General features: G+C 40.4%; 1 protein-coding gene across 12 annotated transcripts in view; it reads left to right on the top strand.

Moving 5' to 3' along the window:
* The window catches only part of TBC1D5 (TBC1 domain family member 5), a 592,035-nt gene that overhangs the window by 154,889 nt on the left and 413,771 nt on the right, over positions 1-23,375 (top strand). The window contains exon 4 of one of the 12 annotated variants that reach the window (XM_059886451.1): positions 2,155-2,358. The exons of the other annotated variants lie outside the window; for them this stretch is intronic. The gene's annotated coding sequence lies outside the window, so the exon portion shown is untranslated. The remainder of the gene's footprint in view (positions 1-2,154; positions 2,359-23,375) is intronic. 12 annotated transcript variants of the gene reach the window in all.

Below are 23,375 nucleotides of genomic sequence, written 5' to 3'. Positions count from 1 at the left end.
CTCAAACAGATAACGCAAATTTGAGATAGAAGAAAAGAGCTGGAGGAATCACATATCCTGATTTCAGACTACACTACAAAGCTACGATAATTGAAAAAAGATACATATGTCAGTGGAACATAATAGAGAGCCCAGAAATAAACCACATGCTTATGGTCAATTAATCTGACAAGGGAGGCACAAATACGCAATGGAGAAAAGACAATCTCTTCAATAAGTAGTGTGGGAACACTGGGCAGATACATGTCAAAGAATGAAATTGTAGTATTCTCTAACACAAGAAAGAAAAATAAACTAAAAAATAGACTAAAGTCCTAAATGTAAGACCAGATATTATAAACTCCTAGAATCGGAACACTCTCTGAAATAAATCACAGCAGTAGTTTTTGGATTCATCTCCTAAAGCAAAAAAAAGAAAAACAACAATACACAAATAGGACCTAATTAAATTTAAAGTTTCTGTACAGCAAAGGAAGCCATCAATGTAAGAAAAATACAAGAGATTTGCAAATGATGTGACCAATAAGGGGTTAATATCCAACATGTGTAATAGTTCATTTAACTCAATGTACCAAAAAAGTGATTAAAAAATGGGCAGATGAACTGAATACATTTTTCTAAAGAGGAAATGCAGATGACCAGTAGGCACATGAAAAGATGCTCAGCATCACTAATAATCAGGGAAATACAAGTCAAAGCATGTGCGTTTGTTTGAGATAGTACCTCAGTGGTGATACTTCCGTGATGAAATACCACCTCACACTCTGGTTAGAATGGCTGTCGTCGAAGAGAACACAAATAACAAACGTTGGCGAGGATGTGGAAAGAAAGAAAACCCTTGTACCCTGTTGATTAGAATGGACATATGTGCAACCATTGTGAAAAACAGTTTGGAAGTTTCTCAAAAAATGAAAAAAAAGAACTACCACTTGGTCCAGCAGCCCCACTCCTGGGCACATATTTGGAGAAAATACAGACACTGTCAAAAAGCTGCTTGCAGCCACTGCTGATGGCAGCACTGCTTATGAGTGCAGTCCACGGGAGTGCCCTAAGTGCCTGTGAGCGGATGAGTGGAGAAAGAAGATGTTTTGTGTACAAACACACACACTGGGATGCTACTCAGCCATTGGCCAGTGGTGAGATATTCCATCTGGAGCAACATAGGTGGACTTGGAGGGCGTTATTCTGAGTAAAGTGAGTCAGAGAAAGACAAACACTGTACAGTACCACTTACACGTGGGATCTAAAACTACAACAAATCGATGAATGAGACAAAAACGAAGCAGTCTTCTAGAGAACCAACTAGTGTTTACCAGCTGGGAGAAGGAACTGGGGAAGGGCAACAGAGGGGTGGAGGGGGAAAGGAATATTATAGAAGTATGTGAATCACGTGTGTAAAATTTTTGAAAATTGTAGAGCACTATAGAATTTGAAGAATAAAATTTATAGAACCCTATAGAATCAATTTCATTCAATGGGAAAAAAAACTGCACACAGAGAAGAAAAAGAATAGAAAGCCCAAATAAATCACTCAAATTACATGTCAAGGATTAGTTGAATAATGGGAAAAACAAAGAACACAAATAAATAGAAATTAAAATAACAACAGATAATATCAGTGAAACGAAGTTGTTGTTGTTGGTTTTTAAAGATGAAATAGAGAAGACTTAAGCTGGATATACCAAGGTGGGGAAAACAACAGCACTGAAATACAGAAGTTCATAAGAAGCTACTATGAATAATTATTCACCAACAAATTGGACAAATTAGAAGTGGTTAAGTTTCTAGAAATATGCAACCTATCATATTGAAGAAAGAGAGAATCTGAATAATCTGATAGATTGAATCAGAAAAGTGCTAGCCACGTTCTGGCACAGATGGCTTCACTGATTAATTCTGCCAAACGTTCAAAGTAGAATTAACATCAAACCATCTCAAACTCTTGCAGAAAACATAAGAGGAGGGCACATTTCTGTTTTATCAGGTAAGCATTACCCTGAGACCAAAACCAGGTGTGGACACTACAAAAAAGTTACCAGCCAATAGCTCTGATGAATGCAGATGCAGAAATCCTCAACAAACTGTATTCAGCCAAATTCAATAGTACATGGAGATTATACAACCGGATCAGGTGGGATTTTTCTGTCTTTGCAGGGATGTAAGTGTTGTTCAGCATCCTGAAATCATTGTGATACACTGCATTAATAAAACGAAGGATGAAAATCATATGATCATCTCAGTAGATGCAGAAGGAGCATTTGACAGAATTCAGCATCCATTCATGGTATAAGCTCTCAAGAAACAGGACATAGTGGCAACTTATTAAACACAGTAAAGACCACATACGAACAACCATAGGTAACATCATACTTAATAGTGAAAAGCTAAAAGCCTTTTCCCTGAGATCAGGTGGATGATAAGAATGCCCAAGCTTCCTGCCTCCCCTGCCCGCCCCGCTACCCCCATCCCCAAGGAGCTGAGTATTCTTTACTTGGGCTGTATATCACAGTTGTTTTTGTAATGCGTAACCATGAGAAAAAGATGGTGTTCCTCATATTAAAGGAACAACCTCACCAATTTTGTTTGACATAATACTGGAAATACTAGCCAGAGAAATCAAGAATAAGAAAAAGTATTCAGATCAGAAAGGAATAGAACTTTTTATTGTCAGAGGTATAATATTATATGTTGAAAACACCACCAGAAAAAATCCTGTTACTAAGTTCACTAAAGTTGCAGGATACAAAATCAATATACAAAAATCAGTTGCATTTCTGTACACTAATAGTTATACAGTGGAGGTGATGAGCAGATTCAACAAGTTAGATCTGGTAGACACAGTGCCTAAAGAGCTATGGATGGATGTTCATGACATTGTACAGGAAGCAGTGACAAAACCATCCCAAAGAAAGAGTAATGCAGTAAGGCAGATGGAGGCTTTACAGATACTAATCGCTGAGTAAAGAAGAGAGATGAAAGGCAAGGCAGGAAGGGAAAGACAGACCCAACTGAATGCAGAGTTTCAGAGAATAGCAAGCAGAGATAAGAAGGCTTTCTTAAGAAAATGGCGTGAAGAAATAGAGGAAAACAATAGAATGGGAAATACTAGAGATCTCTTCAAGAAAACTGGACATACCAAAGGAACATTTCATGCAAAGATGGGTACAAAAAAGGATAGAAATGGCAAGGACCTAACAGAAGCAAGAAGAGACTAAGAACTGCTGTACAGTCTCACTCATTCCTCATGCTACGAAGGTAATGCCCAAATATTTCAGTTGAGGTTCCAGCAGTATGTGAACTGAGAACTTCCGGATGTACAGGCTGGGTTTAGAAAAGGCAGGGGAACCAGAGATCAATGCCCAATATCCAGTGTGTCATAGAAGAAAACAAGGGAATTCCAGAAAAACATCTACTTCTGCTTCATTGACTGCTTTAAAGCCTTTGACTGTGTGGATCACAACAAACTGTGGAAAATGCTTAAAGAGATTGTAATACCAGACCACCTTACCTGTCTTCTGAGAAACCTGTATGCAGATCAAGCAACATCAGTTAGAACTACCTGGAACAATGAACTGGTTCAAAACTGGGAAAGGAGTATGTTAAAACTGCATGTCGTCACCTTACTTACTTAATATCCACAGTGTATCACGTGAAATGCCAGGCTGGGTGAATCACAAGCTGGAATCAAGGTTGGCAGGAGAAATATCAACAACCTCAAATATTCAGGTGATACCACTCAAATGGCAGAAAGCAAAGAGGAACTAAAGAGCCTCCTGATGAAGATGAGAGAGGAGGGTGAAAAAGCTGGCTTAAAACTCAACATTTAAAAAAATAAGATCATGGCATCTGGTCCCATCACTTCGTGGCAAATAGAAAAAAAGTGGAAACAGTGACAGATGTTATTTTCTTGGGCTCCAAAATCACTGCTGAAGGTGACTACAGCCGTGAAATTAAAAGATGCTTGCTGCTTGGAAGAAAAGCTATGACAAACCTAGATACTGTATTAAAAAGAGACATCACTTTGCTGACAAAGATCCATCTAGTTAAAGCTGTGTTTTTTTCAACAGTCATGTACATATGTGAAAATTGGACTATAAAAAGCCTGGGTGTTGAAGAATTGATGCTTTTGAACTGTTGGTGTTAAAAAAGACTCTTGAGAGTCCCTTGAACAGCAAGATCAAACCAGTCAATCCTAAAGGGAATTAACCTTGAATATCCATTGGAAGGACTGATGCTGAAGCTGAAGCTCCAATACTTTGACCACCTGATGCGAAGAACTGACTCTTTGGAAAAGACCCTGATGCTGGGAAAGATGAAGAACATGAGGAGAAGTGGGTGACAGACCATGAGAGATGAGATGGTTGGATGGCATCACCAACTCAGTGGACATGAGTTTGTGCAAACTCCTTAGATAGTGAAGCACAGGGAAGCCTGGCATGCCCAATTTCCCCAGTACTATTTACTGAACAGACTATCCTTTGCCCCATGTGATCCATGGGGTCACAAAGGGCTGGACACAACTTAGGAACTGAAGTACAACAACGGGGAACTATCAGAGAAATTAAGGATAAAGTCCCATTTACAGTTGCATCAAAAAGAATAAAACTCAGGAATAAATTTTACCAAGGAGTTGAAAGATATGGATACTGACGATTATAAGACATTGATGAAATAAGCTGAAGTATACACAAAGAAATGGAAAAATATTCTCTGCAGATGGAAGGGAAGAATTATGTTGCTAAAATGTTCATAGCACCCAGAACAATATAGATTCAGTGAATTCTTATCCAAAGTCAGCTGGCATTTTTCACAAAGTAGAAAAGCAATCCTAAAGTTTGTATGCATCCACAAAATACCCTAAATAGAGCACTCTTGAGAAAGAACAAAGCTGAAAGCACCACACTTCATGATTTTAAACTTTATTACAAAGATATAATAATCTAAACAGCATGGTATTAGCATGAAAATGGCCATGTAGACTAGTGTAAAAGAAGTGAGAACACAGAAATAAAACCACACTTAGATGGTATATTAAGTTATGACAAAGGAGCTAAGAATATTGATTGGGCAAAGGATAGTCTGTTCAGTAAATAGTGTTGGGGAAATTGGGCAGTCACAGGCAGAGGAATGGCCTCGGCCTCCCGTCTTACATGATGCACAGAGTCAACTCCAGATGGACTGAAGCCTCGAACACAAACATCTCGCTCTAAGCCTCAGAGGCAAATGGGGTAAGCTGTGTCATGCTGGTCCTGGCGATTGTAAAATTAATATAAAAACAGAGGCGACAAAGCATGTTCAGCAAGTGGACAGGAGTGCATCAAGGTTAAAAGTCACATGCTATATTTTAAGTTTTATTGTGTTATGTTAAGGTCAATGGTGTATTAGTAGAGCGAAACAAATAATTAATATACAAAAGAAACAAGCTAAAAACCCCTAACCCTACCTTGTATTCATGAACTGATGTAGTATTTGAAAAATATAACATAGTTTTAAAATTTTTAGTTGAATTTAATGGAGGGGAAAAATGACATGAAACTTACATGATTAGTGAACTCGAGACTTGATCCTAAGAGGCTTTAAAATCATAAATATTTGATCCTAACAGCCTTCCAGTATGAAGTAAAATTATGGAAATCTTTAAAGACTGTGGACATATGAAAATAGGAAGGCTGATCTGAGAGTAGAACATCTTTACTGTAGAATGACTGACTGAGGTGACGTTCTCTTTAATCAGCTTCTCCTCGTTCTGACCTCCTCCCAGTACCTGGTGTCCATCATCAGTTTGTATTTTGTCTCTAAGGATTTATCCATCTTGATTCACTTCAGTGGAGTTGTGTACAGTATGTGGTCTTTAATGTGTGACTTCTTTCACCTGGCAAGCTGATATCAGGGTCCATCCGTGTTACAGCTTATGTCAGCTGTACACCAGTATTTTATGCATTTCCACAGCTGAGTCATAGTCCATTGTATTTATAATATGCTCGGATTCCCTGGTGGTTCAGACGGTAAAGACTCTGCCTACAGTGCAGGAGATTCAGGTGCAATCCTGGGGTTGGGGAAATCCCCGGGAGAAGGGAGTGGCACCCCACTCCAGGATTCTTGCCTGGAAGATTCCATGGACAGAGGAGCCTCACAGGATTTTCTTCTGCTTTTTGGCTTTTGAGAAAAGTGCCTCAAGAATTTATGTGCACATGTTCTTATCTGAGCTCCTGTTTCCAGTTCTGTTAGGTCTATACCTAGGAGTATAATTGCTTAGTAATGGTGTAATTCTTTATTTATTTTTCTGAGGAATCACCAAATTGTTTAACACAGGGGGTGTCGCATTTTATAGTCCCACCAGCAATGTATGAGGGTTCCAGTTTCTCCATACGTTGTTGACACAGGTTATTTTCCATTTTATTTGAAAATTAGAATATGATACTGATAAATGACTTGCAGCAAAATAACACTGTAGAGAAATGATTTATCTCCATTATTTCTTATACAGTGATTATACGTCAGTTCAGAGTATCTCTTAATTCTGCTTCCTGTCCCGGATTAACTGACCAGTAGAAATTGTTTTCCAGGAGAAAGAATTTCTACTGTTCTTCATTTTCTCAAAATCATACTATATTTTGCTTCATATTTATACTGTGGCTCTTTTTTTTTTTTTTTTTTCCTGCTTGTGTTTTTTGTTTTTACCAGACTTTCTAATTACCATTCCTTCTGCTTAATGCTCAGAGGAAGTCGGTCTGTGCGTCTCCATTTATGGATAACACCGCAGTTGTACTTTTAGGCTTTAAAATGTATGATTTTAAATCATAAAATAAATTTTTTTGTAAGGTTACCTACTCTCTTGCTGAAGAAATAACATCACTTAACCTAGACCTTCTCTTTTAGTATGGACCAGAATTTCCTTGGCCTTTTGTTGAAGTATTGTCCTCAGATTTCTTTTCATTATATTCCTGGGTTAGTACTCAATGTTTGTTGTGTCCTATTATTACAATTGAAACAAATCTTCATAAAGTTAAATGATAAAAGATAAATTTTCTGAATTATGCATATTAGAAACTGGGATTAGAAACTGGGGTTTTTTGTTTGGTTCTCACATTTGATTGACAGTTTTGCTGGGTATACGTTTCTAGATATAAAATAATTTTCCTCAGAACTTTGAAGACTTTGCTCAGTTTGTTTCTAACATCTATTATTCTTCCTGAAGATTTGAACCCAGTCTACTCATTGAAAAGTTTTCTAAGAGATATCACAGTGAAAATGAAATAGAGAAAAATTGCTAATGATTTTGCTTTTTAGAGTAGAGAGGTTGATAAGAAGTAAGATAATGAAAACATGCAGCTGGTTAGGTAGTGGGGCTGTGAAGGAAAACAGAGCCAGAAGAGGAGGATAGAGAGTTAACCTCACAGGGAGACTGGTGTAGATCACATGGACGGTCAGGGGCGCCTCCCCTGGGAGGTGGCAGTGGAGTCACTGAAGCTGGCACTTCAGTGCAGATGAGGGGGCAAGCAGTGCAGGCAGAGCTGCGCAGGCTCTGATGGAGGAGTGTTACTGATGTGTCCAAGAATCAACCGAGTGGCCAGCGCGACTGCAGCAACTTGAGAGTCCAGTTCTGTTCAGTTGCTCAGTTGTGTCCGAATCTTTGCGACCCCATGAACCACAGCACGCCAGGCTTCCCTGTCCATTACCAACTCCCAGAGCTTACTCAGACTCATGTCCATTGAGTCAGTGATGCCATCCAGCCATCTCATCCTCTGTCGTCCCCTTCTCCTCCTGCCTTCAATCAGAGTCCTTTCCAACGAGTCAGCTCTTCACACCCAGTGGCCAAAGTATTGGAGTTTCAGCTTCAGCATCAGTCCTTTCAATGAACACCCAGGACTGATCTCCTTTAGGATGGACTGGTTAGATCTCCTTGCAGAGATCCAAGGGGCTCTCAAGAGTCTTCTCCAACACCACAGTTCAAAAGCATGAATTCTTCAGTGCTCAGCTTTCTTTATGGTCCAACTCTCACATCCATACATGACTTCTGGAAAAACCATAGCCTTTGATGTGCAGAAGCTTTTAAGGTTAATTAGGTCCCATTTGTTTATTTTTGCTTTTATTTCCAATATTCTGGGAGGTGGGTCATAGAGGATCCTGCTGTGATGTATGTCAGAGAGTGTTTTGCCTATGTTCTCCTCTAGGAGAAGCTTCTGCACATCAAAGGAAACTATCAGCAAGGTGAAAAGACAGCCTTCAGAATGGGAGAAAATAATAGCAAATGAAGCAACTGACAAACAACTAATCTCAAAAATATACAAGCAACTCCTACAGCTCAACTCCAGAAAAATAAATGACCCAATCAAAAAATGGGCCAAAGAACTAAATAGACATTTCTCCAAAGAAGACATACAGATGGCTAACAAACACATGAAAAGATGCTCAACATCACTCATTATCAGAGAAATGCAAATCAAGACCACTATGAGGTACCATTTCACACCAGTCAGAATGGCTGCGATCCAAAAGTCTACAAATAATAAATGTTGGAGAGGGTGTGGAGGAAAGGGAACCCTCTTACACTGTTGGTGGGAATGCAACCTAGTACAGCCACTATGGAGAACAGTGTGGAGATTCCTTAAAAAACTGGAAATAGAACTGCCATACGACCCAGCAATCCCACTGCTGGGGATACACACTGAGGAAACCAGAAGGGAAAGAGACACGTGTACCCCAATGTTCATCGCAGCACTGTTTATAATAGCCAGGACATGGAAGCAACCTAGATGTCCATCAGCAGATGAATGGATAAGAAAGCTATGGTACATATACACAATGAGGTATTACTCAGCCCTTAAAAAGAATACATTTGAATCAGTTCTAATGAGGTGGATGAAACTGGAGCCTATTATACAGAGTGAAGTAAGCCAGAAGGAAAAACACCAATACAGTATACTAATGCATATATATAGAATTTAGAAAGATGATAACAATAACCCTGTGTATGAGACAGCAAAAGTGACGCTGATGTATGGAACAGTCTTATGGACTCTGTGGGAGAGGGAGAGGGTGGGAAGATTTGGGAGAATGGCATTGAAACATGTAAAATATCATGTATGAAACGAGATGCCAGTCCAGGTTTGATGCACGATACTGGATGCTTGGGGCTAGTGCACTGGGACGACCCAGAGGGATGGTATGGGGAGGGAGGAGGGAGGAGGGTTCAGGATGGGGAGCACATGTATACCTGTGAAGGATTCATTTTGATATTTGGCAAAACTAATACAATTATGTAAAGTTTAAAAATAAAATTTAAAAAAAAAAAAAAGAAAAACCATAGCCTTGACTAGATGGACCTTTGTTGGCAAAGTAATGTTTCTGCTTTTTAATATGCTGTGTAGGTTTGTAATAACTTTTCTTCCAAGGAGCAGTTCAGTTCAGTTCAGTTTCTCAGTCATGTCCGACTCTTTGCGACCCCACGGACTACAGCACGCCAGGCCTCCCAGTCCATCACCAACTCCTCGAACTTACTCAAACTCATGTCCATTGAGTCGGTGATGCCATCCAACCATCTCATCCTCTGTCGTCCCCTTCTCCTCCCGCCTTCAATCTTTCCCAACATCAGGGTCTTTTCAAATGAGTCAGTTCTTCATATCAGGTGGCCAAAGTATTGAAGTTTCTGCATCAGTCCTTCCAGTGAATATGCAGGACTTATTTCCTTTAGGATGGCAAGTGTCTTTTAATTTCATAGCTGCAGTCACCATCTGCAGTGATTTTGGAGCTCCCCAAAACTAAATCTGTCAATGTTTCCATTATTTCCCCATCTGTTTGCCATGAATTGATGGGACCGGATGCCATGATCTTAGTTTTCTGAATGTTGCCTAGTAGGGATCAAAGGAGAGCAGTGACTGGGAGTCTAGGCCTTTAGAGATATGTACTTGGCTTTTATACTGAATGAGATTGGAAGCTATTGGAAAGTAAGTATCAACATCTGATTTATAGTTTAAAGGAATTATATGCTTCCAGGTTGAGAAGCAGCTGTAACGGGAGCAGGGACAGAAGCAGAGGGTCCATGTAGAAGGTTGGAAGTAAGAGAGCATTGTGGTTTGAACAACAGGACTTATCGATGGATTGGATTTGAGTTATGGCTTTTGAGATTTGAGATATGAAGAATGGCTTCAATTGTGTCTTTGGTCTGAATAAGAGTTTTATTTAATGATGAAGGGGGAGGTTATAAGAGAAGCATACTTGGGGGAGAAGGTCAGGCGATTGGTTCTGGAAATGCTAAGTTGAAGAAGTTTATTACACATTCAAGTGGAAAGGTCAAGGAGACAGATCCTGTCCCAGAGTTCAGGGGAAAGATGAAAAAAAAAAAACACCTGAAAGTCATCAGCTGTAGATGGTATCTTTAAAAGTCTAATATTGATGCAACCTGGTAGATACAGCTAGAGACAGTTGAAGGCCTCCACTTTGGGGCACTTTAAATGAAGCTGTTGGAGGAAAGGAATTAGTGCAGGAGGGAGGGAAGAAAACCAGTTAGGTAAGAGGAAGACGCTGGCTTTCGGAGTATCTGACAGCCAAGGAAGCCAAGTGATGCAAATGTATCAAGGAAGTGGAGTGATTGTCAGTGACAAACGGTGCTGAGGTGTGGTCACATGTGAACTGTGAATTGATTGTTGGAGTCATCAGTGGGAGGACAATGGTGACTTTGAGAAGGGCAGTTTCAGTGGAGGACAGAAGTCTTACGGAGTGGGTTCAAAGTGTAGTGGTTTTAAATACAAGGTGGAGTGGGGTCAATGTGGAGTGAGGTCAAGGTGGATGGAGTAGCTTCAGGGTTGACTGGGAGGAGAAACATGAGTGGCGGCTTAAGAGGGATGCTGATCAAGAGAGGATGTTTTATTTTAGAAGAAGAGAAGCAGCATGCATCAGTATTGAGAATGCCCTAGAGAGGAATGAACTGGTGATACAGGAAATAGTAGAGAATTGCTGAAGTGAGGTACACGTGTGGAGAGATGAGCCTTCTATAGGCACATGGGTGGTTTATCCTCAGTAATAGGAAGGAAGGAAGCATGCACAGCATAGCTCCGTCTGTGGAAGTCTGTGTTCAAGCTTTGTGTTACTTCTGGATGGTCACGCACCACAAGCATCACAGTTCATCCTGGCTGCCTCCCACTTCCGGCTAGTCATGCACCAGAAGCATCGTGGCTCGCCATGGCTAGCTGCCTTAGACTTCTCCTTTTCAGCTTACGCCTTTGTGGTTTTTATTTTGGCAATGTAAATCAATGGTCATTTCCAGTTTAGGAATTTTGTGTCTTAAAAATATTATATTACTGTAAGAAAGACATACAACACGGATTTATGAGTGATTCACGTCTTGAAACTTTTGAAAATTCTCAAATGTGTAGATATTTCTGGAGTATGTTCCAGAAAACTACCAGTCACATTAAGATCAGAAGCGGAACTTTCTCACACTAGCCATAGGCAGCTTGTGGTTCAGATTCACTTACCAGGAAAATGATAAGTCACTTCATGTTCTGGATTGCTTGAACACAGGTGAAAGCCTGAATGCAAACATCTGTGAGTGTCAGGAGTCTGTTGTGTTCCTTACATCTCTTCCAGTCACCTCAGCCCAGGTCAAGAAATACTGGATACAGTGATAGCTTGAGAGTTCCAGCATTTTTTTCTTGGTAAAATGTGATCTCTGGGATCACTCTCCTTTGTTTCTGAAATAGAATAATGTTGCTCTTCCTACTCATTCTTTTTTTAAGTTAACATTCATGTTTATCTATTCGGCACTGGGTCTTAGTTTTGGCGTGTGGGGTCTAGTTCTCTGACAGGGACCAGATCCACAGCCCCTGCTCTGGGAGCTTGGATTCTTCGCCACCGAACTCCCAGAAAGTCCTGTCTTCCTCCTCATTCTTGCTCAAGAGCCCGGTTCTTAAGAGCAGTGCTACTTCCACTCTGGCTGTAGGACCTGCTCGTGCTGTCTTGGGACGTGATTCCCGAGGCTCGTTTGCTGTTCTCCAGTGCAGTGCAGCTTACGTTAGGAAGGGTAGCAGGTGGGAAGGGCAGCAGAGTTATAGCTGGCCCTTAAGCAAGGCAGATTGGAACTGCATGGGTCCACCTGCACATGGATGTTTTTCAATAGAAATTAGTAAATAGTAGTACACAGTCCATGATTGGTTGAATTCTCAGATGCCTAGCAATATTGGATACAGACAGCCAACTGTAAATTATACTCAGATTAACCCCTGAATTATTCAAGGGTCAATTGCAATTGTGAGACCAAAAAACTGACTAACCTTGTGCTTGCTTTTTCTCACAGTACCTTTAGTGAATCCCTCTTGGGTTTAAATAACTAATTTCTATTCTTTACTGACCCTACCTTTTCCAAAAACCTGGAACAGTCCCTTGGTCACTCGACTGGAAGACCCTGTGAGTGGTCTCTCCTTTATATGCACACGTCTGCTTGTCTTCCTCGGGCGTGTGCGCTGAGGGTCGGTGTGTCTGGTTTACCTTCAGTGTACTTGGTTCCCTATGGGAGCACTAGCTACTACAGAAGTACTGATTAGAGATAAGGGGACTTCAGCTTCTGATAGCTTTATTCTGGTTCCTTCTGAAGGCAGGGTTTATCTTATTGCATTTCCCTTTAAGCGAAAATGCAAGTTCACGCTCATTTTTCGTTGGTACGTGCCCACACTGTATCCTGGCCTGACACGTGACATTAAGTGTTATTTGTGCTGTGTCCACCCAGTGCTCCATGGCTAATGCCTCTGAGCAGGGTCTTCAGGGAGCGCTCCTTTCTGTGGTATGTCACAGACTGCTCCGCTGTCTTCCTTGCAGAGTCCCTGTTACATGACTTTATTATTTGACGCTGTTTCCCTTGTCGTCTCCTTCCTTGGGTGTCTCATGTGCATTTTTCCGGTAGGCTGCCATTTTGTTGTCTATGACTTTGCTTCTCTGTTCAGGTTGTTGACTTAAGCCGGCTGCAGTGACTTTCCCATTATAAGTACAGGTTTGTTTTTTAAAAATCCCAGCTATCTCATTCTGACACACTTGTGTTCCTTTGCAAACCATTAGTGAAGGCCATTCCCCAACCTCCAAGTCTGTCCTAATAGTTTTTCTAGGTTAAGCAAAACAGTTATTGTCTCTGTGAGGTTTTATGTTAGTGGCATATTTTGAGTAACACTTAAGGATGGTTTTTCTTCAATATTTTCATTGCATTAAAAAATGTTAAGTGAAGAAGTTTGGGAGTGTCAGGAAAAGGTGAAAGGACAGTGCTCTATTCATAAACTCTGAAATGTCATCAGCTTTTGGAGTAGCTGCTGCTGCTGCTGCTGCTACTGCTAAGTCGCTTCAGTCGTGTCCAGCTCTGTGCGATCCCATAGACAGCAGGCCACCAGGCTCCCCCATCCCTGGGATTCTGCAGGCAAGAACACTGGAGTGGGCTGCGATTTCCTTCTCCAATGCATGAAAGTGAAAAGTGAAGTCATTCAGTCGCTCAGTCGTGTCCGACTCTTGGCGACCCCATGGACTGCAGCCTACCAGGCTCCTCTGTCCATGGGATTTTCCAGGGAAGAGTACTGGAGTGGGGTGCCTTTGCCTTCTCCGCCTTTGGAGTAGAACCAATTTGAATTCATCTGTTCATCTGATCAATAAGTATTTATTGACTGTTTACTCTATGGCAGGTACTCCGCTAACATTTAAATATGTCATTTTATAATGTTCTCCTTTTTAAATTGGATGATGTAAGGAGAATCAAATTTTCTTTTTATTTTTTTTGCCAAGATCATTGTGAATTTTTCTAGGTTTTCTGTGTACACATATCAGCAGACGTAACTCTCACTTTTTGGTAATGGAGAAACTGCCAACTCTAGATAAAAATGAAATGTGGAAAATACAGAATCTGCTTTGCTTTCTCTCCTCCTCATTCACTTTTACAAAGACACATGCAATGGTGAACTCACCCAGCACTTTGACCTGCTCTTCCTTGCAGTTCTTCTGGTCTCTTTGGAAACTGGTAGACTTGAAAGGAACATCGTGAACTGGAAGGGAGAAGTTAGATGAACATATAGTTCAGTTCAGTTCAGCTGAGTCACTCAGTTGTGTCTGACTCTTTGCAACCCCATGGACCGCAGCACACCAGGCCTCCCCGTCCATCACCAACTCCCAGAGTTTACTCAAACTCACCTCCACTGAGTTGGTGATACCATCCAACCATCTCATCCTCTGTCGTCCCCTTCTCCTCCTGCCTTCAATCTTTCCCAGCATCAGGGTTTTTTCTAATAAGTAAGTTCTTTGCATCAGGTGGCCAAAGTATTGGAGTTTCAGAACATATAATTAGACAAATTGAAAATGGGTCCTTTATTGTTGAGAGGTGACTATGTTTCTATATTACATAGAAGTTTGAAGGTTTTATTTTAGATTATTCCTGTTTAAGAATACTTTGTAGTCTGTGAACAGCTGATCCATTTAAAGGGGATTTTAAAAATTCTTTAATTTATAATGATTTGACCATTATGATACAAATATTTTATTACTGTAATTAAATAAGTTTTCTGTTGTTAAAAGCATATTTTAAAAATTTTACAAATGACTGGAGTTACTTAATTTCTTCAGTATATAGGGAGTATTGACTGAAGATATTCTTGAAAGCCTAAATTACTTGGAATATATATGAAACCTCTCTTATGTACTTCTGTTCAAATGTTACATATTTTTGGATCATTTACAGTATAGACTTTAAGTTTGAAATTTTACATTTTAGTCTTATAAAGTCTTATGCTGCTGCTAAGTCACTTCAGTCGTGTCTGACTCTGTGTGACCCCATAGATGGCAGCCCACCAGGCTCCCCCGTCCCTGGGATTCTCCAGGCAAGAACACTGGAATGGGTTGCCATTTCCTTCTCCAATGCCTGAAAGTGAAAAGTGAAAGTGAAGTCACTCAGTCATATTCGACTTGTAGCGACCCCATGGACTGTAGCCTACCAGGCTCCTCCGACCATGGGATTTTCCAGGCGAGAGTACTGGAGTGGGGTGCCATTGCCTTCTCCGATAAAGTCTTATAAAGACTAAAAATATTTTTGTTAGTACTATTGGAACTAAAACTAAATAATTTTATCCACATAATTGTCCTTCAGCTGTAGCTGTCAGGAATAAAATTTCTTGAAATAAGTAGTCATTTTTCCATTTGAAATAACCATTTAAAAATATTTTTCATCTGATAACATGTATTTTAGTTTTTATAAAGAGCACAGAGAAATTGAACTAGTTAGGTAACTAAGGAGGTTATCAGTTCAATATCAGTAGTATGTTTGATATTATTAGGCTGAGGATATTTTATAATTAAAAAATAGGTTTATTATTGCTTTTGTAAGTACATGTGGTTTTGTTATATCTTATGTGCTAATCTAATTTCTTGTTGAAGTCACCGATTAAAAGGGAATTGTGAACCAGTGAGGTTCTGAAACCTTGACGTGATTTTAATCTGATAACAAATGGGTTTAAGTTCATGTACTTTCAGTTGTTGGCAACAAATCTAAACCTGTATTTTTTGGATTTATGAGGATAAGTCCTGCTTTGGCAATCTTGTAGATCCTCAGGAGAATAGTTAAACAGTGATTAATCATTGTTTCTTCACTGAGTGTGCAGAAAAGAATGGAAAAGCTGCATTTCACACTTCTGAAGCAATTAATCCCCATGATCTTAGCCAGGTTTGTCTTGTAGATAAGTCGGGATACAAAACGCTACCTAATTTATCAATGTATGCATGCCATAAAGTATAAAACACACAATTTATTTCATATCATTTATAGTCAAATGTAAAAAAAGAGTGACTTTGCCATATCCAAGAGTGTTTCCTACATTGCCTTCATATAAGCTAAGTACCAGGGATTACAATGGGATTCCTGTTTATTGTGCACATCTGGTGCAGTCACTATGCATTTTCTCATTCACTTGCTGGCATTTTTAGTGACTGTGGCATAAATCACCTTGCTAATCAGAAACATAAGTGACGGGAAGTCATCTCCTTTTTTTGAACAATGGGAAAAAACATATGGCTTCTTCGACAGGACTTGGCTGTTATACTATTTATGTGGCATTATATTCTGTATTTAGAATTTCATATTAATTGCATGGTTTGATTGAAGGCGTTGAACACCCAGGGCTTGTGGTCAAAGTATTTATTTTGTATCCATTTTCATAACAAGTAAACAAAATAGGGTAAAATTACATGCTTTGTATTAATTTTATTTTTAATAAAAGCTACTTTGTGAACAGTTTTAAAATTAAGACAAATTGAAGAAAATATATATTTGAAAATATGTGAATGTTTCTATAGATGCATAGATATAGTAATTACAAGTTAGTTTTTAATTACACCTATTTCAAATCACCACACAGAATAAAAAATTACTGTCCTTTAAATACTAAACCATAATTGACAGTAGTTTGCTTTTCTGCAAGTACTGTTATTTCAGGATGGGTTGCATTTTATGATTAACTGCTGTCCATTAGAACATACACTGTATATGCTACAGCTGAAAATGCATAGCTGAAAGGAGTTTATGCATGCACTGCTGACTTTAAAGTAGACGCCCCCAGTGAATTTGGTGCTGTTTGTTGCAGAATGCTTACTCTAGATTCGGAGGTTTTCCTGTTTCCCTCAGTAGGTAACTTAATTCTCAAAAGGCGTTGAATACAACGGCTTTTCACACTAACCTGACTTTAATACTTTACCTTTCTACCCCTTCTCAGCATCCCTTTTCTTACTGATGGGTGGCAGGAGAAGACTTATTTTGAATGTGTGAATTTCAAAGGAAATTTTATTTGTTGAGAACTTTAAAGTCTTTTAAAGGTTGTTTTCCATGTTAGATTTGCCTATAAATTAGTGAGGTCAGTTTTTAAATAAGTGTATCAGAGCCTGTTTATTTAAATGTGTGTTATTCTCTTTGAAATAGTCCCCTTGGGAAGATGTGTACATGATCCATTAATCAAAGTATTTTAGCAATACCTCTTTTCAAAATCAGTGGAATTGATGTATAGCTGCCCAAAATGGATATTTTGAAGGGAGATAAGATTCATTTTGTGTATGTATGTGCTAGTATTTTTGTTTAAAATCAATCAATCAATCATAATGGCTTGTATTGCAGCCTGTGTATATCTTGTAGATAATTGGACTCTCTGAATAGAAATAGAGTTTTAAAAACCTGCCTGAATTTTAAATAAATGATCATATTTATCCATTTTGTTTCAGAAGTCTTTTATATTATTGTCTCAAGGACCACCTGCAGTAGGAGCCCACAAATTGAATAAATACAACATAAGGAGAGGGTGTTTTCCCCCATGTTGTCCTGGCTCATTTCACAAACGCCACCGTCCAGATTCTCTGAGGGAGTAGTGTGCTGTTATATAAAGTATATTTATAACTGAAGTGAGGCCTTCTTTCTAGATTAGAATTATCCAGTGCTTAAAATTACCTGAAGTCTACAACTGAATTGAGGCCTTCTTTCTAGATTAAAATTATCCAGTGCTTAAAATTGCTTGAAATCTACACTCTACAGTAGTGCTTCAATCCTTGTCCATTTTTATTTTCTTTATTCTTTTAAAACCTCTTCCCCTCCCTCCCTCAAATATCTTTTTTAAAAAGATTGAGTTGTATTTGTTGTAAAGATTAATTTTTAAAGTCATAAAAATTAAAACGTGTATGTGTGTATATACACACATATTTTTTCTTTACCATAATATAAAAATTCTAGGAGGATTGGTTGTTAAAATCCCCAAAATACGCAATTTATGAGATGGCTAAAAGTATCAAAATAGATTAGAAAAAGTAAGGAGCTCTATTTTTAGTGACTGAACACTTTGGAATTTGTTAGTAATGGAGCTTTCAGGAAAATTTTCTGTCATAAAATGCTTGTGGTAAGAAATACATAATCATAAATTATTTGCTTATTCATCATGTTTATAAAGCCAAGGATTTAATTTCTAAGTGTATATATCAATTTTTGAGTGAAATTGAACTGTCGGTAATATTTATATTCATTAAACATTTTCTTTAAAAGTTTGCTTTTTGTTTTAGAGAATTTGCATTATTTTTCCTAGTCTGTTCTTTGTCTTATTTACATTTCCTGCTCTGTTAGTGCCTAATACTCTCTAATGTAGAGTCTGAATCTGGTGTGGAACTTGCCAGAAGAGTTCTTGTTCTTCCCTTGTGTTCTCATGGCATGAAGAATGGACCCTGTCTTTGCAGGGAAGGGCTTCTGGTGTCCCCAGGCAGGTGGGTTCCTGCTCGCGGGCCTCTCTCTGGCCACTGTCTCCCCCCTGGTGTTGATTCAGGAGCACCTTGGGAATCCCAACTGATGGGAGGCCTACCACTGCCCGACACTGCGGGGCAGGTGACGGGAAGCTGCCGGCCTAATCATACTGGAGTTCAGATACAAAGGTTAATTTGTTAAAGAATTCCCCAAAAGGGAGGCTTTCATTTGTCAGCGGGAAAGCTGCTTTGAGTGACACATTATTTAGGAGTTTTAATGGAATATAATAAGTATGAGAAGCATGGAGCACGAAGAGGCATTGCACGTTTTGAAAGTTGTATGTTTTTAGTGTTTAAGACTCGTTCTGGGTAGCATGTCCTCAGTGTGGGCTTTGCTTGTGCTCTTTGAAGGGGTTCAGCCACATCTTTGCTGTGTAGGAACAAACTGGAATTTCTTCTAAAAAGAAAAGGAGTAAAGAGCCAGACGTGGCGATGCCGTCTCAGCTGCTGAGGAGGAGTGTTTTGGAGTTCGGCAGAGGTCTGTTCTGCTCTCTGGTCTCGACCTCTCCGGCCTGGTGTCAGTGGAGCTGGAAGAATACTTGAGCTGTGAGAAGAAGACGTTTAGAAAGAGCAAGAGAATAAGGAGAAGCATCACGAGATGCTTGGGGACAAGCGGCACAGCACGTGTACGCTCTAGACTGAGAGAGAGCCCAGTGGAAGGAGTGCTTTCCCCTTTGCGAGCATCCCGAGTGCCGGTGTGCACGCAGTGCGCTGTGCTGGCTGCGCGGGGAGCGCGGGGGCGCCCTGGGCGACAGCCGTGCTGCCGGGCGACAGCGGGGAGGCGGGCCGCAGAGGGTGGGGCCTGTGGGGGAAAGGCATCCCCCCGTGATCAGCAGGACAGAGCAACCTCAGCACCTGGGCAGGGAAACAGGTGACGCCCACCCAAGCTCAGTGTGGAGGGACCGGAACCAGCACCTCAGAGAACCCCCCGAGAGGCACAGAGAGGGGTGACTGGTGGATGTGCCCGGGGAGGTGACCGTCAGCTGACTGATCTGGCTCCTGAACACACGTGAAACTCTTCAACAGGACTCCCAGAAATGTTGGGGAAACAGTTTACAGGGGCCTGGCCTCCCGGACTGTGGGTTGTATTAGTCAGAGTTCTCCAGAGAAACAGAACCAAAAGGATCTACGTGTATAAAAGACGGAAATCAGCTCATGTGGCGTAGGAGCTAAGAAGTCCCCTGATCTGCTGTTTGCAAGCTGAAGAACCAGGAACGTCTGCAGTACGTGATTCATGATGTGTCCGAAGGCCTGAGAATTGGGGTGATGGCATGGGGGATGGAGGAAGGGACTGAATCCAGGCCTGAGTCCAAATACCTCTTCGTTAGCTCAGAGCTCGAATTTGCCCTTCCTTCACCTTCTGGCTCTGTTCAGGCCTTGGATGTGTTGGGTGATGGCCATGCATGTTGGCATCCTCACTCAGTCCAGTTCAGATGCTGATCTTTCATGGAGAAGCTAATCACACAGACACACTCGGAGTGATGTCTTGCTAGCTGCCTTGGCATCCCTTAGCCCAGTCATGTTGACATATAAAATTAACCATCACAGGAGGGAAGATGAAAACCAGCAAGTGTGAATTACATTTCTTTTGTAAAATAATTCACAGATTTATTGAGGTACTAAGAATCTTTTCTTTCTTCCTTTTTTGAAAAGATTTCTGTCCAGAAAAAACTTTTGCTTATGTACTTATTACTCAAACAGTATTCTAGGATCAACAAGTTAAAATATGATTCTTCTAGGAACTGGCAGTTTATAGAAGGGAGTGGCACTAAAAAAATTAACATCTAGTGAGAAGAATGAGATGATAGGGTCGCAGATGGGAGATTGTAGACTACAAGAAAAAAGTACTTAAAGCAGCTTGGAGGTGGGACTGTGGGCTGGCTCCACGGAGGCGTCCAGAGAAGGTACAGACTTGTGTGAGGCGTGTGAAGATACGCGCTTCAGGAGGAGGGAGGTGTTGCCTGCGGTGGCCCAGGGATGATTGCAAAGCTAAGCTGTATTTGGGGAATTACACATAGTTCAGGTTCGCGTGTTGGGTAATGTTGACACCTGAGGTTGTAGATATGAAGTCTAGTGTTTTGAAGAGTCTTGTGCATTATACATTAAGAATATGGGCTTTCTATCTTGGAGGAAAAAAGAAAAGAGCAGGGAAGACAGATGGGGTAGAAAGAACCTCCGATTGCAGTGTTAGGCATTGTGACTTACTGAAGGAATTTAAGCCAGAGAGTGGTGTGGTCAGATTTGAATTTTAGAAAGAGCCCTTAAGTGACATTTAAGCATGTGAGTGATTGGAGGGAGAACTCAAGAGTCAGACTACTAATTAGGAGACTGTTGCAGTTTGTCAGGGAAGATTTGAGACAGCAGTAAGGGAGTCAGGAGTAAATCAGAGTGGGGAGTGGGTGAGAAGAAGGGGCTAATATAGGAGGTAGAATTGTCTGGGATTTAACCAGTCTGAGCTGAGAGGATCAAGACGAAAATACAGGTACTTGGGTGTATCTTGGTGGTGTCTTTCCATAGATGATGAGCCCAACATTTTGAAGGGGAAGAGGATGACCTCTGTTTGGGCATATTGTTGATTAAAGTCTGAAAAGATGGAACAGGTCTGGGGCCAAGACTAGTGGAGGGACTGGTTCATTTTTACAGGAGGAGGGTGAGTTTTTTAACTGATAATAGTAGAAATAGTAAAGTAGTGCGTGTGACAATGCAGGTCCTCCGAGAAGCAGATGCTGAGATGGATACGGAAGCTTTAAGACATTTACTGGGGTGGAGGGAGACTTTGGGAGGTAAGGGAGAGAGAGGTCAGGAATGAGGTGGGAAAGCTGCAGACCACAGTGCACATGTGACGTCTGTGATGAGAGAAGAGGAGGGAAGGCAGGCCGGGGGAGAGTCAGATACCAGCGCCCTTTGGGGAGGTCCCAGCCCGCCTGGGGGTGAGGGCGGCAGGTGCGGGGAGAGCCCGCGCTGCCTGACCGTGGGCGGGCGCCCGGCGCTCTGCAGCGGTGGGCCCTCTCTCTGCGGGGGTGAGTGCCCTGCTGGAGCCCGCGGGACCGCGGGAGGCGCCCCTTCCAGCAGGTTCTGTCAGGGTGTCCCTCCCGACGGCCGCTGTGTCTCAGTTGGCCAAGGGGTGGAGGGACTTCCTGTTGGTTCATTGTGTCCTCTGCTTTCAGCACGTGGAGCAGGGAATCAGAAGGTGGCTGAGCCTGAGCTAGTGTCGGAGGCTTTTCAGGAAAGATGCAGCTGATAGACGCGGGGCGAGAGAGGACACAGTACTTGGAAGACCTCAGATAGTCTAGTTCCGTCTGATAGGGGAAGAAGGGACACTGGAAGGGGCGGAGGGGGTTGAAGTCAAAGGACTCACTTTCAGTGAGTTTGAAAGCACTTGTTCTGATTGAGGGACTAAGGGAGCTTCAGGATAGAGAGAATTGTGGAGATAAAATGGTGTATTCATTTAGATGAATAGCCAAACTTCAGGAAATACACATAAATTATACATAAATTCCATCATGTGAATTGAGAGTGAAATTTTAACCAACAACAAAAAAAAATGACAGTTATACATCATGTAATCACATTGTAGAATGTATGCATCATGGAATCATACACCATGCATAAGTATATAAGTATCATAAATACTTAGCTTTAGTAGTCTTTTCTGCAAAGTAAAGTTTCAAAACCACTTGTCAAGTGTCTTAACTAAAGCTCACAGTTCATTTTCCCCGAAGAACTTGGTTTTCTGTGAGTTTTTTCATTCTATCTAGTAACCTTAGAAAATATTTCAATGTCTTTTTCTTTTTCTTTTTTTTTGCAAAAGAGAAAAAATGAGTTCTCTCCTAAAGGGTTTGTGTCTTTATACTCCATAGGAAATTGAGAAGTGAGAAAACATTCAAAGCATGTATAGCTAAACATTTCTTGAACTGAAAGAAGTGAAGGTAAGGTAACAGTTTTGAATACATACAAACCACTTTTCAGTAGCTGCTCTTCTGCAGAAGGGAATCAAGAGTGGCAACCAGTAATTGAGGTAATTAAAATACTGCAGTATGATGAATTGACAGAATGATGGACAGATACATGGACGTTGTGCTAAAGCAAATATACTAAAATGAACTGAAGATTCTAGGTGGGTGTTCACCTTTTCTGTATATTTGGAAGTATTTGTATAAGATGTTGAAAAAGTAGTATCATAGCATCTGCAACTTTGAAATGCTTAAGAAAGTGATGGTCTGATGGCTTGATAAGTAAATTATAAAACCACTAAAGTAAAACATCAATGTTATTAGAATCTAGGTGGTGAGTGTATGAATGTTGACTGTAACATTCTTGCAGACTTTTCTGAATTTCAAAAATTTTCAGAAGAAAATGTTGGAGGAGAAGTGTCATAAACAGAACATTGTTTGGCCTTAGCGATCAGAGTTCTAGTCACGCAGCCTGAGACAGGATGGAGGGGAGGAGTCTCACATAACAGTGCTGCTTTGAGAAGCTTGACTCATGTCTGCTCTGCAGTTTCCTCTCAAGCAACTGGCAAATGATAGTCATTTGGAAATGCCTCTGATGGTACTAGACTAATAAACTCCAAATTTAGATGTCCTCTTGGTTTTGAGTTAATGTGTTTAGAATTTCTGCACGTATGGGCATTTAATTATTTGATGCAACAGGGATGAGATGAGAGGTCAAGGTGCAAATGTTGATTATCAAGACTGCTCAATTTCACACACACTGTCTGTGCCCCATGTTCCAGAGCCTGGATGTTTCCTGACTCAGTCTCCAAGTTAATCAGAGCCTGAGCTCTGATCTACTGATGGAATCTTAGAACCATCTTTATGCAAAGGATAGAATTTCTGACTTTGTAGTACTTATCAAGGAAAACTTGATGGCCTTTAAAAATACTTGCATGTTGTAAATTGCATAAGTTCTTCAAAGGGGATTTACTGTATTCCTATCTTAAGTAGTAGTTCCATCTAAATATATGTATACCATACATCAGTGTGAAGTTTTTTGAATTATGTTAATTTTTATGTAGAATATATAGTAAGAATATGTAGTAAATGTAAATCATTTTTTACTGCTAAATATATATTTTTATGCATATTGAG

The sequence above is a fragment of the Bos taurus genome, chromosome 1 (assembly GCF_002263795.3).
Source record: "Bos taurus isolate L1 Dominette 01449 registration number 42190680 breed Hereford chromosome 1, ARS-UCD2.0, whole genome shotgun sequence".
NCBI lineage: Eukaryota > Metazoa > Chordata > Mammalia > Artiodactyla > Bovidae > Bos > Bos taurus.
The sequence above is the reverse complement of the archived record's forward strand: the minus strand, read 5'-3'. Positions and strand labels throughout refer to the sequence as shown.